Here is a 17,055-nt window from a genome sequence, read left to right on the forward strand (position 1 = left end):
TTTTGTCCTGTTTGGCTATTTTGCTTGGAGAAACTTGCTGTTTTTTCACTAAGTATTGGCTGGAATACTTCAAGGGCATTGTTCATAAAGGACTTTTATCAGTTTGGAACAAGACATCTGTAGAGAGGTTGGTGCTGGGCTCTTCTCACAGGGGATTAGTGACAGAGCAAGAGGGAATGGCTTTAAACTGCAACAGGGGAGGGTCAGACTGGACATGAGGAAAAAAAATTTCACAGAAAGAGTGGTCAGAGAGTGGAATAGGCTGCCCAGGGAGGGGTGGAGTCCCCATCCCTGGGTGTGTTTAGGGGTCATTTAGATGAGATGTTGGGGGATGTGATGTAGGGGGGAACTTGTAGAGTCGGGCTGGGGGTTGGACTCGATGATCCCAGGGGTCTTTTCCAACCTGAATGATTCTGTGATTCTGTGATCCATGAGGCATGCTTGTATCCAACAGAAGAGTACCGTAAGGGAGTGTCTTGTGCGTATGCTCCCAACAGTGCCCTGTGTATGTCAGTTTTGCTGTTGACACAGTTGTGTACAAAACAGGGCTCTGGAGGTGTAAATTAATCTGACACACTCTTATAGTTTAGGAGAGCTTATTTTGCATGAAAATCAAGTGTTTGAAAATGAATGTTTTATCCTTCAGCACGATCAGGAAAGGGAGATGCTGTGGTGGTCAATGAATATAAAGCATCACTGATATTATGTGGTCTAGAGACAGTGCCAGCTCTTCTACTGACTGACCACACCACCCAAAGCAAATTTTGCCAAGCCTGCCTCAGTTCTGCTACCTGTAAAAGAGGGAGAATCACTGCTTGCCTTCTAATACTTTCACATCTGTGGGGGAGAACATGGTGTGAATACTAGTAATGAAAATATTTTTCTCTTGAGTCTCAAAACTGCTGTTGTCACAGTCCTTAGACACTTGAAAGTTTGCTATATGTGGAAATAAGCAGATCTGCACTCTGGTTAAGGTTTCTAGCCTGTGCAGAACAAAAGTTAGCACTAATCCTGTTTTTTCCTGGGAAGAGATCTTTCCCCTGGAAAATACACCCTTTTCTTTGCAGGAGGCTATGTTCACTCGTGGAGACAATGGACAAAAATGACTGCTGCAGTGCTAAAGTGAATTTGAATTTTCAAACTGTTTCTTTTCAGAGTTGGTATCGTTCATCTGAGCAGAGGAGTTCTGAAATGGGAATCTGTTCAGGGAGCACTCGGCTTCTACTCAAGAAATAATAAAGGAGAAGAATAAAAAGAATAATTTGTACAATATATGGAGCAATGGCACTTTGAGATGCTTCAGTAAACTTCTGAATCTTGAGTACAGCCTTTCATGTTACCTTTGGCTGCACTTGCATAGCTGCAGCCTCTGCCTCTTCATCTTGTTTGGTTATTCTTTGCTTTGAAAGGATTTATATTTTTTTTTTTCCCTGTATGAATTGGCTGAAATCCCTTTCAAGGGCTTATTGATCATGATGAGGTTTACTTGCTTTGGAACAAGCCTCTGATGAGGCATGCTTGTAAGTGCTTCCTACAGTTTACGGTCTATAGATCATAACTTTCTTTAATCTGTTTCCTCTGTAAACTTGCTGTGGCCAGGTTTTACCCAGTCTCAGCTTGCTCCTACACCTCTAGTGAAGTGTAAGGATGCAGTGAACCCCATCCCCTCTTGAAGGTGACTGATGAGCAAGGTTTGTTTAAAAAGGAGTAGTGCCAAGTTCCCCAAGATGTGTGAGTTTTTGAAACTATACAGAAATGCCTTTTGCGTCTTAGTACTGTGCCAGTACTAAGCTCAAATCAGTTCAAGGTGTTTTTTTTTTTCCTGCTAAGGAACATGGAAAGACAAGTTTCTGCTCATCTGTTGCCTCTTGTTGATTTTTTGAGATTTCGCTAACTTCACAATTAAGAGATTGCATTTATTGCAAAGATTTCCTGGTCTGAAAGTCTGGATGTGATTGTTTAGTTGATGTCCTGCACAGCTGCTCACCAATCAGATTTCAGCTTTGTGGCTTCCATTGTGTCTGATTATCACTGATCTGGTCAGAGGTTGTTGGGAAAACTTCTGACAGCTGTTGCCTAGCCAGTGGCTATTGGTGTGGAGAAGACTGATCTTCCTGGCAGCGTGAAGGTCCTTGAGGAATCTACACCATGACATACTCTTGCCTTGACTTCTGCTGTCTGTGTGTTTTAGCTGTTAGCACAGCACTAAGGGAGAGTAGAATATTTAACAGAGAAGGCTAATGAACACGTAGTGGAAAAGGGAAAGTAGCAGGAGGGGAAAAAGTGTGGAAAACTTGAGTAAGGCAGGGCTTTTGTTCCTGTGCAGCTGGGCGCCTTGTCTTTAGTGTATAGGTGTGTTGTAGCTTTCTCTGAGTCTAGAAGAAAGCAAATTTTTAACATAAACCACCATCTTGTTCTCTGCATAATACCCTTGCATATAATTTTCCTGAAAATGTTGCACTCATCACCATTGTGCACTCACCCATTTCCACCCTCTGGACTTGGAAGTTTCAGTGTACCTCACATACCGAATAACAAATAGATCAGGAAAGACTAACTGAACCGATAGATTTTTGTTTCTTTACATGTATATTTTACCAGTGTAATAAATGAAGTATTGCAAATAGATGCTTCAGATCTTTGCTTTATTAATATTGTAACTTTACCTCTTGGTCCCTAATGTCAGGCTACTTTAAGAGACTGTAGACAAGAATAGAGAACCTTCATCCCATTATGCCTCCAACATGTTCACAACAGAACACACCTGGGAATCTAGGTCGGGAGATATTAATCTTCAGTGTGTCTCTGCAGTACTTAAGATGCTTTAGGTGGTCCACTTCCGAACACTCTCTTATTTTTCAATATCATGTTAGAGTTAAAGATGTTTTATTACTCAATTGACTTGGTCACCTGAGCAATATCAAACCCAAGTTAGCTTTACCTGTCTGCACTATAAATAATCTTAATACCATACATTTTACATATATATAAAAACCATTTCTGTCAATGTCATAACATCTACATCTACAGTCATAACATCTACATCTACAGTCATCTACAGTAAGTAGATAGTTGACTTCAAATCTAAATTATAGAAAATTTAATTGATGAAAAATGCAGCTATTGTCAGTAGTTCATATAATAAGGCAATTGTTTGATACCTTTTTTTTTTTTTTTTTCTGCAAAGCAGAAGTTATATGTCTGATGGCCAGTGCAAGACTACAAATCCCATTGAGCTCTGAATTGTTTTATTGGCATATTTCATGAATGCAAGTAAGAGATCAGGTGTAATCCTACAATTATATATTTCTTGCAGTAGGCAAACTGATGGGGGGACCATAGGCTGTTTCACAGATGATCAGTTCTTTTTACTTAATGTCAGATAAGCATGAATTTAGCATGGTGGGTATTTAGCTACATGTAAATATTCTTAACAACTGTGCAATGGTCATATCAGTAGGAGGAAATAATTCTGCAAAACTCAGTGACATCTAGAACTGTCCTTAAAGCCCCAACCTGGCTAAAGGGTCTCTGTGTAAAAAGTCTTTCAGCTATGTGGAGAATGAGTTATCAAATCACCCATGTATTATAAGAGCAGAATCATGACTGAACTCTCTTCAGACGAACTGCAGTTGTTGTGTGTCCACTTTAACATTTGTGTGAGAGTTTGGGTTTCCCCAATATAAATCCTTAACCTGTCTCTAAAAGCATATCTTCAGGTGGATGTGTGGAAATGGAGAGACCTCTGTGTTAAGGCATCAAAAACTAGCCATTTGCTTTGCACACAGTGTATTTATTAATGAAGTTTTGAATTCTCATTGCATTTTGCCTTGTACTTATAAATATTCAACACTTATCAGAAACTGATAAGCATGTTTTGGGGGCCTTAAACAGGGTTGCACATAATAACAAAGAAAATAGATTGAAAAAGTTTTTGTTCTAAAAAAAGTATGTGAAATAATATCTTTACATATATTTTTAAGAGTGCATCAAAAGCCTGAGTGCCATTAGCTGTATTAAATCTGTAAGTGCTAGAAATCAATGGAGCTGAATTTGGCCTTCAGCTCTAACATACGGACAAGAAATTATGACCAAGTGAACATTTTTAGATTAAGGGTTTGAGGTATATTAAGAATTGCAGCAAATCTTTAAAATGGAAATTTTCACATAGTAACTGTGACATTTGATTGTTTTTGACTGTGAGGTCTGCTGAAATGTAAGAGCCTCATAAAGTGTGAGATTTTTGGTGAAGTCAGAAACCTTTCTCTTCATAATTAGACAAGCAAAAAAAACCCAAAAGCTTCAAACACTTCACAGACAAAAAATGAATTTCGGGGCATACCTACAACTAAAAATGCAGTTTTACTCGGTATAGCATTTTATACATTTCACCTTAATATAATTTAAGTGATTTCCTATTTTCCTTGATGTTCTGAAAATTGTCTTAACATTATAATATCACAAGTTTTGTTTTGCTTGAAGAAAACCAGTTTTAATTGGAAAAGACCCATCTGTATCCTGTGGAACTTCTCCAAGGTGGGGGCTTTGTGGCTTGTTCTGTGTAGCTGCAGAGTTAGTCCAGCAGGACCTGCCTTTCATAAACCCCTCCTGACTGGGTCTGATCACCTGATTGTCCAGTATGTGCCGCATGATGGCACTCGAAGATGACCTGCTCCATAACCTTCCCCAGCACTGAGGTCAGACCGACAGGCTGTAGATCCCCGGATCCTCCTTCTGGCCCTTCTTGTAGATGGGTGTCACATTTGCTAACTTCCAGTCAACTGGGATCTCCCCAGTTAGCCAGGACTGCTCTTAAATGATGTAAAGTGACTTTGTGAGCACTTCCACCAGCTCCCTCAGTACCCTCAGGTGGATCCCATCTGGCCCCGTAGACCTGTGTGTGTGTCTAAGTGGTGTAGCAGGTCACTAACACTTTGCCCTTGATTATGGGGGCTTCATCCTCCTCCCCATCCCTGTCTCCCAGCTCAGGAGGCTGGTACCCCGAGAACAATTGGTCTTACCATTAAAGACTGAGGCACAGAAAGCATCAAGTACCCCAGCTTTTTCCTCATCCTTTGTCACTGTGTTCCCCCGCACATCCAGTAAAGGATGGAGATTCTCCTTAGCCCTCCTTTTGTTGTGAATGTATTTATAGAAACATTTTCTGTTTTCGTTTACAGCAATAGCCAGATTAAGTTCTAGGTGGCCCTTCCAGTGTTCTCCCTGCCTAACCTCATGACATCCTTGTTGTCCTCCTGAATTGCCTGCCCCTTTCTCCAAAGGTCAGCCTCTCCCTCATCCACTAAGCAGGTCACCTTGTCATAGAAGGGTATCAGGTTAGTGAAGCAGGACCTGCCTTTCATAAACTCCTCCTGACTGGGCCTGATCAACTGGTTGTCCTATACATGCCGCATGATGGCACTCAAAGATGACCTGCTCCATAACCTTCCCCAGCACTTGTAATTCCCCACATCCTCCTTCTGGCACTTCTTTTTCCTCATCCTTTGTCACTGTGTTCCCCCCACATCCAATAAAGGATGGAGAATCTCCTTAGCCCTCCTTTTGTTGTGAATGTATTTATAGAAACATTTTTTATTTTTCACAGCAATAGCCAGATTAAGTTCTAGCTGGGCTTTGGCCCTTCTAATGTTTTCCATGCATAACATCACAACATCCTTTTAGCCTTTCTAAATTGCCTGCTCCTTGTTCCAAAGGTCATAAACTCTGTTTTTTCCTGAGTTCCAGCCAAAGCTCTCTGCTCAGCCAGGCTGGTCTTCTTTCCTGATGTCTTGACTTTCAGCACACGGGGACAGGCAGCTCCCGTGCCTTTAAGATTTCCTTCTTGAAGAATGTCCAGCCTTCCTGGACTCCTTTGCCCTTAAGGACTGCCTCCCAAGGGACTCTGTCAACCAGGCTTCTAAACAGGCCAAAGTCTGCCCTCCGAAGTCCAAGGTGGCGGTTCTGCTAATCCCCCTCCTTCTCCAAGAATTGAAAACTATCATTTCATGATCACTATGCCCCAGACCCTTCAAACCATCACATCACCCACAAGTCCTTCTCTGTTCACACATAGGAGATCCAGCGGGTCATCTTCCCTAGTTGGCTCACTCACCAGCTGTGTCAGGAATTTATCTTCTACACACTTCAGGAACCTCCTAGAGTGTTTCCTCTCTGCTGTATTTTATTTTCAGCAGACATGTGGTAAACTGAAATACCCCATGATAACAAGGGCTAACAATCATGAGACTTCTTCCAGTTGCTTACAGGATATTTCATCTGTGTCTTCGTCCTGGTTGGGTTGTCTACAACAGACTCCCACCATGCCTTGTTGGCCTTCCCCTGATTCTTAGCCATAAACACTTGACCCTTCCATCACCATCGTCAAGCTGTTTGACTATGACAGTCAAAACACTCCCTAACACACAGGGCTACCCCACTGCCTCTCCTTCCTTGCCAATCCCTTCTGAAGGGTTTATAGCCATCCCTTGCAGCACTCCAGTTGTGTGAGTCATCCCACTATGTTTCCATGATTGCAACTATATCATAGTTTTCCAGATGGACAATGGCTTCCAGCTCCTCCTGTTTGTTGCGCATGTTGCTTGCATTGGTGTAGATGCACTTTATTGGGCTATTGATCCTGTCACCTTTTGGGGGCAGGAGCCCTAATTCCTGTGTGACTATTCTCAAGCACTTCTGTGATTTCTAACATATCAATAACCCTCGTGTGTTTGCTGCCATGTGGATCTCCACCCCCGACCTCCACTGAGACGGCAGACTGAAGAACCTCTCTAGCACACTACCCCCAGGCTTATCTCCAATGAGCCTGGTTTTATCCCTTTCGGCCTTTAAATCTATTTCAAAACTCTTCTAATGAGCCCTACTAACTCCTGTGCAAAGGTCCTTTTCCTCCTTTGAGACAAGTGTGCCCCACCTGTCACCAGCAGGCCTGGTGTCGTGTAGACAGACCCATGATCAAATAACTCAAAATTCTGCCGGTGACACCAGGCTTGGAGCCAGATATTGATCTGCTGGCTTTTAAACCATAATAGAGAATGCTGAAAAAACTGGACTATCATAAAGACAGTGAAAAATTTGGTAGTCTGAGGGTTAGTGGCAACTCTCCACTTGGGAAGGAGCTTGCAGAACAACCAAGTTAGTGCACACAAAATCATCAAGTAAATGAAGGGTTTGTGAGTTGGACTAGGTTTTAATGGTTGGACTAGATGATCTTCAAGGTCTTTTCCAACCTAGATGATTCTGTGATTCTGTAAGTGAGTCTGAATTGGAGTGTGTGCCCAGGAACTAGGTTGTGCTTCCCAATTGCTTAGGGTGATATGTAAATAAGCTTATCAGGACGGGGTGCAGAGCAGCGCTGAAGGTGCTGCTGAGCTCTGCATTTCTAACTCAGGTTTTCAACTTGTGCTGGGATTACGTGATGTAATCATGCATTAACCTTGGGATGAAGAAGGCAACAAAACATTGTTTTACCTTGCCTACCAGCCCGTCAGGTTCTTGATGCGGAGGAATTCACCAGCTGATGCATTTCTGAAGTGCTAAGGCTTAATTATTAATTTTCTAGCCTTTGGAATATAGCTATTATTTGGAATGAATGAAGCTAATTCTTAATGAGTGAAAATGTTGGAGAGTGATTTGTCTCATTCTCTTGCACGTTCCGTAAAGTATGCTGTTTTCCCAGCGCAGTACAATACCTTAAGTTTAGGTGAAAGGTGCTCATTTCCTGAATGCAGCTGTCTGCAACTGAGTGTTGTCAGAGATCCCCTGAGAATTCCTGAGCAGTTCACCTCAGGATTTAGTACCTTCCTGGGGACATCTGACATGGTGTTACTCTTTTGTCTCCACCTACAGTAATGCCAGAACAGCATCATTCTCTTCTGTTGAACATCAGCTAATGCTGACAGTACTCTGAGAAAGTACAAAGAAGAAACCCAACCCTTTCTTTTGGATTTTATTGTTTTCCATATGTTTATGAGTGCAACTGTATATCTGAAGTGTTCTTGTGCCTTACAAAAAAAATCTACTGCAGCTAGTGAACTATAAATATGAAGAATCATAACCAACTCAGCTTTTCCTGGTGGTTGACATAAATTATATACCATTTCTAATAACTTTTTAAAATTGTTCAGACAAAGCCAAACCATTTTTTCTGTAGATTATATATACCTCTCGTACTAGATACTCAGCATTTTGATTGAGATTTGACTCATAGCACAATTATTCTTTTACCAATGTAGCACTGGGTTTAATTTCTTGTTCTGTAGCTTCCAGGAAGCCTTTTTCCCTTTAGTTACCCAGTGCAAGTGTGTCTCACATAACCCACGGTGTGTGTCTTATGGTAAGATTTAGAAATGAGACAACTGCTCTGGATGAAATAGGAAATGACCAGGCTTTAATCTCAAAATTTCTGTTAGGTTGTGGACCCCATAACTTCTCATTGCATGTTGCTCTGTAATGTGCTTTACTTTGCTGCTTTCTCTTCTGTTCTAGCTGGTCTAAAACAGACTGAATGGGTAATAGGACAACAGGACTCCTTTGGTTATTTTACTGATCAAATATAAATCATGTTTAGGAATTCTAGGGAAAATGATGGAGGATTGGGATGAGCATCTGGCCAAACTGAATCTCTGAGTCCAAGGGTGTGCTCAGTGCTCATCCATACAAGTTGATGGATTCTTCAAATTTGAACATTTGAAAGCTGTAGTGAAGCCATTGATAATCCTGACCAGGATATTACATGGAGAGTTTCCATTCAATAAGGGTATAGCATGACACATCACATTCCAAAAGAGATTTCTATTAAAATTTCTGCAGAGGTTTCAGCAAGCTGCCCGACAGCTTTGTAGATTTGTATTTGCAGAAACAGTAGCACCACATAATTTTTTGAAATATCTGTTAGTATAAGTAATAAAAAAGCCTGTTAGGTGGAAAAGACTTAAGGAGCCATGAGATTTTGGGCACTGGAATTCCATGACTCCTCTTGCTATATGCTTACTTGAGCTTATCTGTTACTGGAGAGGTATTCCTATGGATCCTGAAGTGCTTGCTAAGTCATCTCTAGCAAAAGTAGATTATTCTCTGGCAGTTGTCATTCATTAATAATTGTGAACCTTGTCAGGAAGAGCTGTGAATTTTGATGCTGCTCTTCCAAGGTAATGTAGTGAGAATAAAGGAACAGAAGAGACCAACAGCTGTGAAGGTATTTCCTTAGAGAGCAGCTCGATTTATGCAGAGATAACTTGTCTTTGTTCCATTTGTCTGAGCTGACAGGGAAGACTGAAGATAAGTGATTTCTAGAGGAGTTGAGTAAGTGGCAGTAGGAGACTAACTTTTTTTTGTATCACTTTATTCCCTCACCCTTTCCTAGTGAAACAGTGGGGTTTCAACCCCAAGCCCCAAATTAAGGTTGACATGTGGGTGATTCCCACAGCCCTTCCCAAAGGGGGGTGAGTTTACCTTTAGGCTTCCCTCCAGGGTGGGGCCGGCCTGGCAGGGAGAGCCATTGGGTAAAGGAGCCCCAGGGGTCCTGCATGAAGTAAGCAAGTGTCAGGTGTCCCACTGAGGGGTAAAAGCTGGGAGCCCTTGCAGGCAGGGGCAGTGTCTGTCTGTGAGGTGGGTGCACTGTGCAGAGTTCCCTGTTGGGGAAGGACCTCCTGCCTCCCTGGGACTGGGCTCCAGTCAGGTCTGGCTTTTGTAGATGTGGGTGTCGTAGAGATTCAGTGTGTGGCTTCCTTGGTCTTATGTATTTGGCTTGTTGACTCAGTTGTCTCTCATTCCTTCTATGAGAGACTGCATGTCACCATTTATTCCACCCGTTATTGGTTGTGTGTTGTTGTTGGGGTCAGTGGGATTGATGTCGATTTTGTCTAATCTGACTTGTTTGTACCCCCAGTGCTCACCTGTGTACTGACCCTTTTGTATCAAATACAATTTGGTTATTGGTTTATCTTTATGCTAGGCCTAGCAGGAGATAATGTCCACTGGGCAAAAGATCATTTTCAAGAAGAAGAAACAGGGGAGCCTGCACAGAAGGTGGGTTGTACAAATAGGAATAGCTTGTGACATTGGCTTGATGCTGTGTTTCTTTTGCTTCCTCACAGAGATTGGGTAAGTATGTGTTATGGGTTGGGAGGACCGAAGCTTTTCTATTATGGTTGGTTTGTACTGTTCCTGGAAAAAAATGCTGATAATGTTAAACTTGTAATAATGGTACTTCCTCTTTAATGCCTAGAAAACTGTATCTTCACTTAAATTTTTTTTTCTGTCTGACCTTGGCATATTTGATATGTCAGTAACCTGTTGCAGTAATTTGTGTACTGTAAACCTGTATTTAGGTGTACAAATAGAAATGCATGTCCATCACTAACAGATGGATGCTGGTCTGTGTTTTTGAACTATGATACCATCTGTTCCACTTGCCATGGTTTGGAAACCTGTGTTCAGTGAGCTACTGGCATGTCCTCTGCTTGTATGAGAAAGATGCTGAAGATAGGCAATACTTAGTGGTGGCCATGAACCATTTTAAGAAAGAAAAAGAAGGAAGGAGAGGTATATGAGTCATGATTCAACAATTCCATCTCTCCCCCTGAGAAGTTTAGGAAACTAGAAGGAAGTAAGAGATGTTGCTGGTTGGTTTTCTTTCTTCTTATTAACAAGATCCTGGCGTAGGGGGATTGAACACTTGCATTTTTTGTTGTTGTTGTTGAGCTCATTGAATGATACAGCACTGTCACATGCATTTAGGAGAATAGCAAACCTCTGCAATTGCATGACACTATCTGTCTGAAAGGACTTAGCGAAAATTAGTCTTATTGCCTGATCTTATGTGGGATTTATGTCACTAGCTTTCACCGAGCCGAACCATGGGTAGACATCCAGGCAGCAGAACCTGTGTTCCAGGTCCTGTGTTCCTAGTCTATCTAGGAGCAGATCTGTCTTGTGTCTGAATTTGGATGGCAAAGGCAACTCTACTCAGAAAGTGAGAGTTTGAGCACTGAGTGGTATGTCAGAGCTTGTGCCATGCCATTGTTAGTTCTGGAGCTGGGATGCCTGTTGTCATTAAGGATAGAAACCCTCCAGAACTAATGAATCTGACGAGTGGTAAAAAGTTTGTCTGGCTGATTGCTTGCAGATATGAAGTACTTCAAAAGTTCTTACATCACTCATCAGCCATAGTATTCAGGTGTACCAGTGGTCTGCCGGGAGCGTGGTTAAACTTGCATCTTACCCTTATGTTCGCTCTTTGTGAGAAATAGTGTTATTTCTGCTTTAGAGATGGGAAACTGAGAGAGTAACTGGTCTCTCAAGAGTCATATAAGAAGCAGCAAGTGGAGACAACTGATTTCTAAGGATGCCAAGTATTAGTTTTGCAAGTTGACTTTGGACTGTCTTTTATTTCACAAAGACCAGAGATCTAAGTCATGCTACAGTACTTGAACTGATGGTTACACTGATGGTGGTGTTTGGAAGTGTGGGACACCAGTGGTTTCTAGTAACAGCACTGGCTGAATTGTCTCTCTTTTTGTGAGGCTCAAAGGTGTTTTTTTTTCCTGTTAAAATCCATTTAATACTCAAAAAAAGGAAAGAAGACTGAAACCCAAATCATTACCCCACCCCCCCACCAACATGATTTTGAAGTGCATTCTAAAAAACTTAATGTGCTAAGGGAGTTTAAAACCCAGCACTTCAAGTGGTGCACTTGACTCTGAATAGCATTGAGAACAAGTGTCATAAGCCAGTGTGAAGATGCAGAGTTTTCCAGTAACATAGTTGAGCTTGTTATGTGGTCCTTGCACACATAATATGACTCCTTGGACTCTTCTAGCGCTTTCTGCTACATTTTTTGTCCTTTAAATAAACTTGTGAAAATCTGTGTTACAGGACAAAGACATATCAGTTTCAAAGCTTATTTGAGTTGGGTAACAAACCATCTATGAGACATTCAAATATAAGTTGCTATTTGTGTGGTTTTGCAGATGAGTATTTGAAAATTCATTTCCCCACAAATTATTTGTACTTGAAATGATCGAAGTGTATTTATTACTGGCATTGTACTACTGTTAAATTGCATCGTTGCCTCTTTTTACAAGCTCTGCATAAAAAGTTCAGAGCTGATGTGGAGAAAAAAGTTATGGTAAAAGATACTTCCTCCCTTTTTTAGATTAAGCTAGAGAATAATTATAACTTAAAAATGAAAAAATTATCCTGTTTTTTACTAAAATGTGTTTTCCATTAGGAAGTGCAACTTGTCACTAGAAATTACACTTTTGATCTACTACTGTAAAATGTAAAGTTTAATAACAAGGAAGATAAATTGGTGACAATAAAATTAGGTTATATAACATAAGGGAGGACTGCAAAAACAGAAGGGAGAGTGATAGTAAAACAAAATGCAGCAGAGACAAGTTTAACTTCAATTTTTGCTGATATTGGCACTTTATTTTTGAGAATAATGAAATGAATCTCCTTAGTGTATACTTAGGATGAAAATTCTAAGATTGTTTTTAATAACACCAATACAAGTTCACATGGATTTATAACACTGCCTATAGCTAATACCAAGGAAACCTTTCCATTTAGTCTAACTTTATGAAGTTTTTGTCAAAGAGGGGCAATAGATACCTTCTAAGCCTTAACAAAGATTTTTGTCTTTTGCTCTGACCAAGACTGGACTGAACATGTGCTGGCAATACTTTTGAATTTCTCCTCCTAAAAGAAGGGAGGGGGGAGTAGCTGTATTCACAAGATTCCTTGGAAACAGTGTGTGTGTGTTAGTGTCCGAAAACTGTGTCTCGTGATAGTGCTATCTGGGATGTCTTTCCATGTTTTAAATGACTAGACTTTCACTGAATGTTTCAGTGATGGCTGCAGCTTTCCACTGTATCTTGTTTTCTCACAACTGTTTCTGCATGGTCAAAAGTAGTCAAAGCCTGAGGAGAAATAACATGGAAATTTGGGACATTTGAACAGGAACCACAAAAAAGAGGCAGAAGATTCATGGGAAGTGCCTTGGGGATCATGTCTGGACAGCAAGATACAGCAAACATTTTGGGGCTGGAATTGAATGTGAAGAATGAGGACAATGGTATTTTTGTCTCCTAGCTACTCCAGGGAGCAGTGGGAGAAGAGGTATTTAGAGTGTAGAGTACAGCAGCCCCTAGTACCAGTCAAACTGGCTCCAGATGGAAGTAGGATGGGAGAGGAACCAACTGCCTCTCCGTGGGCTCTTTGCTTGCTGCTTGGATAGGACAGGCCTGGGAGATTCCAAAGGAGCTCGTGGAGGGAAGGCAGCCTCTCCAGCAAGGAGAGCTTCTCCCAAAACCTGTTCTTGGTGCAGATGCATCCTGGTGGGCTGTGTCCTGGAGTGGGGGACTGTGGGAAGATGAACCCTTCAACTTCATACCCTGAGAGGTATATATAGCCCAGGAGAGCTTGTGTCATGCTGGAACCTGAGACAGCCTGCCCCACGAACTGTCTGCTAAACAGACATTTCTGTTGGTGATAAAGTATGATAAAGAACAGCAAGAGAAGATAGATCCCCTGAGGGTTTGTATATGTGACAGCTGATATAGCAGAGACTGAGCTGAGTGGGTGTCCTCAGGGCAAAAAGATAGACTACTGCAGATGCTCTGGAGCTCATCCTCTGCAATGAAGAAGTCAGAAAATTGAGCTCTCTGCTAGACTAGAACACAAGAGCCCTGGTTATTAAGCTGTGGAAGTCAACTGTACAGCTAAAGCTCTAGCAAATGAGCAGTTTAATATTTTATGTACCTAAAGGTAGAATATAATTCTCCTAATGGAAGTGGGAGACAGGATTAAAAATAGGTTTTCAAGATTATCAGCAAGGTGGTAATTGTTCCTGTTGCCTGCTTTGGGGTGTGGGGACACAGACAAATGAACTGCAGACATGGTTTGTCTGAAGCCTCAGACTCTGTAGTCCAAAAGAGCTTGTCAGTTTAATATTGTGTGTGATCATAATGGTTGTCAGACTTAAATTGAACAGATTGGGTAGAAAAAGAATTCGCTATTTAAATGTGAGTCCTGGCTCTAGGAAGGTGGCTTTCTCTAAAGTTTTCAATAACATCTTAACAATTTTAACAGATGTTAATTGTATTGCAGTCAAGTTTGCACCTGATCATTTCCACCTTTGATCTCTGGCATGCTGTTTTGGTGTGGGCTGAAGGTCCAAAATATAACTGGGTCTGGATTTTCTATGCTGCATTTCAGGGGCACTGAAGTCAGAGACTTGGCTGTTCAGCAAATAGCGGACACCAGCTTCTCATTTAATCATTCCTGGTGGTACTAAAGTTTTTGTCCAGTTAGCTGTCCAATTTAATTCGTTGGACCTGACTGCTCCCTTCACACTGACTATTTTTGATAGCTCTGTTAGCTCCAGAAGTCATGTGTGTGCCACCTAAGCTTGAGGTCCCAGGGCACTGTTAGCAGTCACAAGGCTGTCTAGTCTGAATACAGGTTGTCACTTAAAATCTTAGCAGACATGCAATCTCAATTCAATCACCCAGCTGTTCACAAAGGAGGGCTGGTCTTATTTGCTTAAAAGTGGAGAGGCAGGGTAGCAAAGAAGAAAATCCATCTGTTGTCTAAAAAATAGCTTGACGTTCAAATCTTTAAGGTGCTTCAAGATGTACTGAGGCAAACACAGAATCTCCAGTAATGAATTTCAGGACAACTGGGTTCAGTTCATCCTTCTGTCTTAGCATAATTGGTTTTCATTGCTTTGTTTCCTGGGTGCTTGTGGGCTGGTTACTCGTCAGATTAGTGGAAATGTCCATTCTTTCCAAGTCAAATACAGGGTAAAAGTTTGGGCAAGAGCCAGAACTTCTAAGGCATGTAGGTCCTGTAGGCTGTATTTGCTCCATATTCAAGCAAATGTCCTGTTGATATTCAAGTTTTGCCAAAATATGTATAATGGGATTTTGGTATTAGAGGTGCTAAATTAAAGAATTGGGAAAAATATTGAATGATATTACCAAGGGAGCAATGTTTTCTCAGAATATGTGACAATAGGCAAAGAAATATTCCCTCCAGTAGGGCTTACTAATTATCTGTCTGGGAAACAGAAGCTACTCTTCTCAGAAGAACAAAAGAAAAGTAAGTTTGTCAGAAGCTGCTAAGAACCTCATGTTTAAGCTTATTTAGGGAGCTACCTATCCTACACAGTCATAATATCTACATTAAAACCTTAACATAATTAGGAAATTTAATGGGGTTTATATTTTGTCCTTCACTTTGCCAGACCATAAATGAATATTACACAATGTTTTCTTTAGCTTACTCAGCCTAGTTTTAAATGCTCAAGGTGTGGGAGTTGGTGCTAATATACCTGCAGGTAGCATCTGGCAAATTGCATGAGAAGATGGTGTGAGTATTTTAGTCTTAACACAAACAGCATTGGTTTTCAACTGTCAGCTTAAGTGACATCTCGTGCTTCTCTGTATTAAGTCCCTTAATACCGAGTCACTCCTTATTTATAGTGGTATGGTAACATTATGGTACTTGCTGATAATGATAATGCCTTAACCTGTTGGAATATGTCCATTTTATTCTTTAAAAAAGCTTTTACTCTTTTGATGGGAGCTGCTAATTGAACACAGACTTAATCTAGTTTTCCCTGTCTCCAGATCAGAGTGCTAGTTAGTTTCGTTAGTGTTTCTAACCCCAGAGTACTCAAATTCAAGTCTTGGGTAAATCCTGTGGTACTAATCCTAAAGTTGTGGCCACACTGTTGAACATTGCTAGCTGAGAAATTGGAATTAGACTAGTTACCAAAATAAAAAATCTGTCTGGAGTGAGCTTCCATCAGAAGGCAAGAGCTGAAAAGCAAGTTAGGTCAAAAACCTAAAAATTACTTTAATTCTGGATATGCTTCTGGGAATTTTTCTCTCATGGCCATACCTAGGGCCAGGACTGAAGCTTCTTTATACTACAAGAAAGTTTGAAAGAGAAGCCCGTGTCTGTATTGTCTGGTTAGCCAGTGAGGCAGACATCTCTCTCCTAGGAAATCACTAAGCTCAGATTTGTTTTAACACTAAATCAGAATTTTGGAGCTTCAGGCTGTCTGTTTTCATACCTGCTGCTTGTTCTGTGCCTGTTTCTAGCAACTGCAGATTCTCTTTACCTTTATATCAGTTGAGTCAATCATGCAGTTCTTGAAAAGAAGCTAGAAGTGCTGCTTACTCACCTGTGCAAAGACTTTCTGAGCTGAGACTTGCAGAAGTTCAGTTATCTGATCCTCAATGCCTTAAATACTCTTCCTGCCTCTGTAGCTTGCTTACAGTTGATCATGGTCAAAAAGTTACGCAAACTTTTTTCAAAGTTAAATTTCAGGAGTATTTATACATTTGTTTCTTATACCATTCCCCTGAGACAGGGAGGAGCTGTGCTGTTGGAAGGTGGAAATACTACTCTCTTTAGCTAACCACTTAGAAGGCAGTGTGGTTTTTAGGGAACTTGTAGGATCCTTTTGCCTGCTAGACTCTAGTAACAGTGCTTCAATACCCTGAGGCATAAGAGTAGCAATGTATCCTCATCAAAGGTGAGGAAAAAGTAGAACTTGTTGGAGATTACTGAAGGTCGGTATCAGGTGTGATTGGCCTCAAGATGTAAGAGTGTGACATGGTGCTTTACAGTCAGTCAGCATTGCACTGCTCTGAACGTGCCAGGATACCCCTGCCTTCATGTTGCCTTCATCTGAAAGATGGGGTGATGCTCTACAGTATAGGTCATGCTTGTAGTAGCTTGCTCCTGGTCTCTCTTGAAGTGCAGTTTGAGGTTGTGAGGTTTTCTCTTATGTAGAGAACTCATGCTTGCTTTTATGAACTATTCAGCCTTTTAAGAAGGAACTATCTTATGCAATGGCAAGAAATAAACCGGATATACATTTCTGTCACCCTGAGCAAAAAGCAAAATTGTGTAAGAAAATGACTGTTTTATTCAGATGGGGTTTTAATCTACTAGCTTCCTTATTGAGCTTGCCTTCAATTTCAGTTGACATTTTTTATTTAGGCAGTTAAACCTGGG

General features: G+C 41.1%; 1 long non-coding RNA gene across 1 annotated transcript; it reads left to right on the forward strand.

The window, feature by feature from the left end:
• Positions 1-244: 244 nt before the first annotated feature.
• On the forward strand, positions 245-14,367 carry LOC113479470. Its single transcript, XR_003398273.1, has 3 exons — positions 245-423; positions 515-521; positions 14,338-14,367. It is a non-coding gene; the product is annotated as an uncharacterized LOC113479470 (long non-coding RNA).
• The last annotated feature ends 2,688 nt before the right edge of the window (positions 14,368-17,055 follow it).

The sequence above is a fragment of the Athene cunicularia genome (genome assembly GCF_003259725.1).
Source record: "Athene cunicularia isolate RWA chromosome 4 unlocalized genomic scaffold, athCun1 chr4_part2, whole genome shotgun sequence".
Lineage (NCBI taxonomy): Eukaryota > Metazoa > Chordata > Aves > Strigiformes > Strigidae > Athene > Athene cunicularia.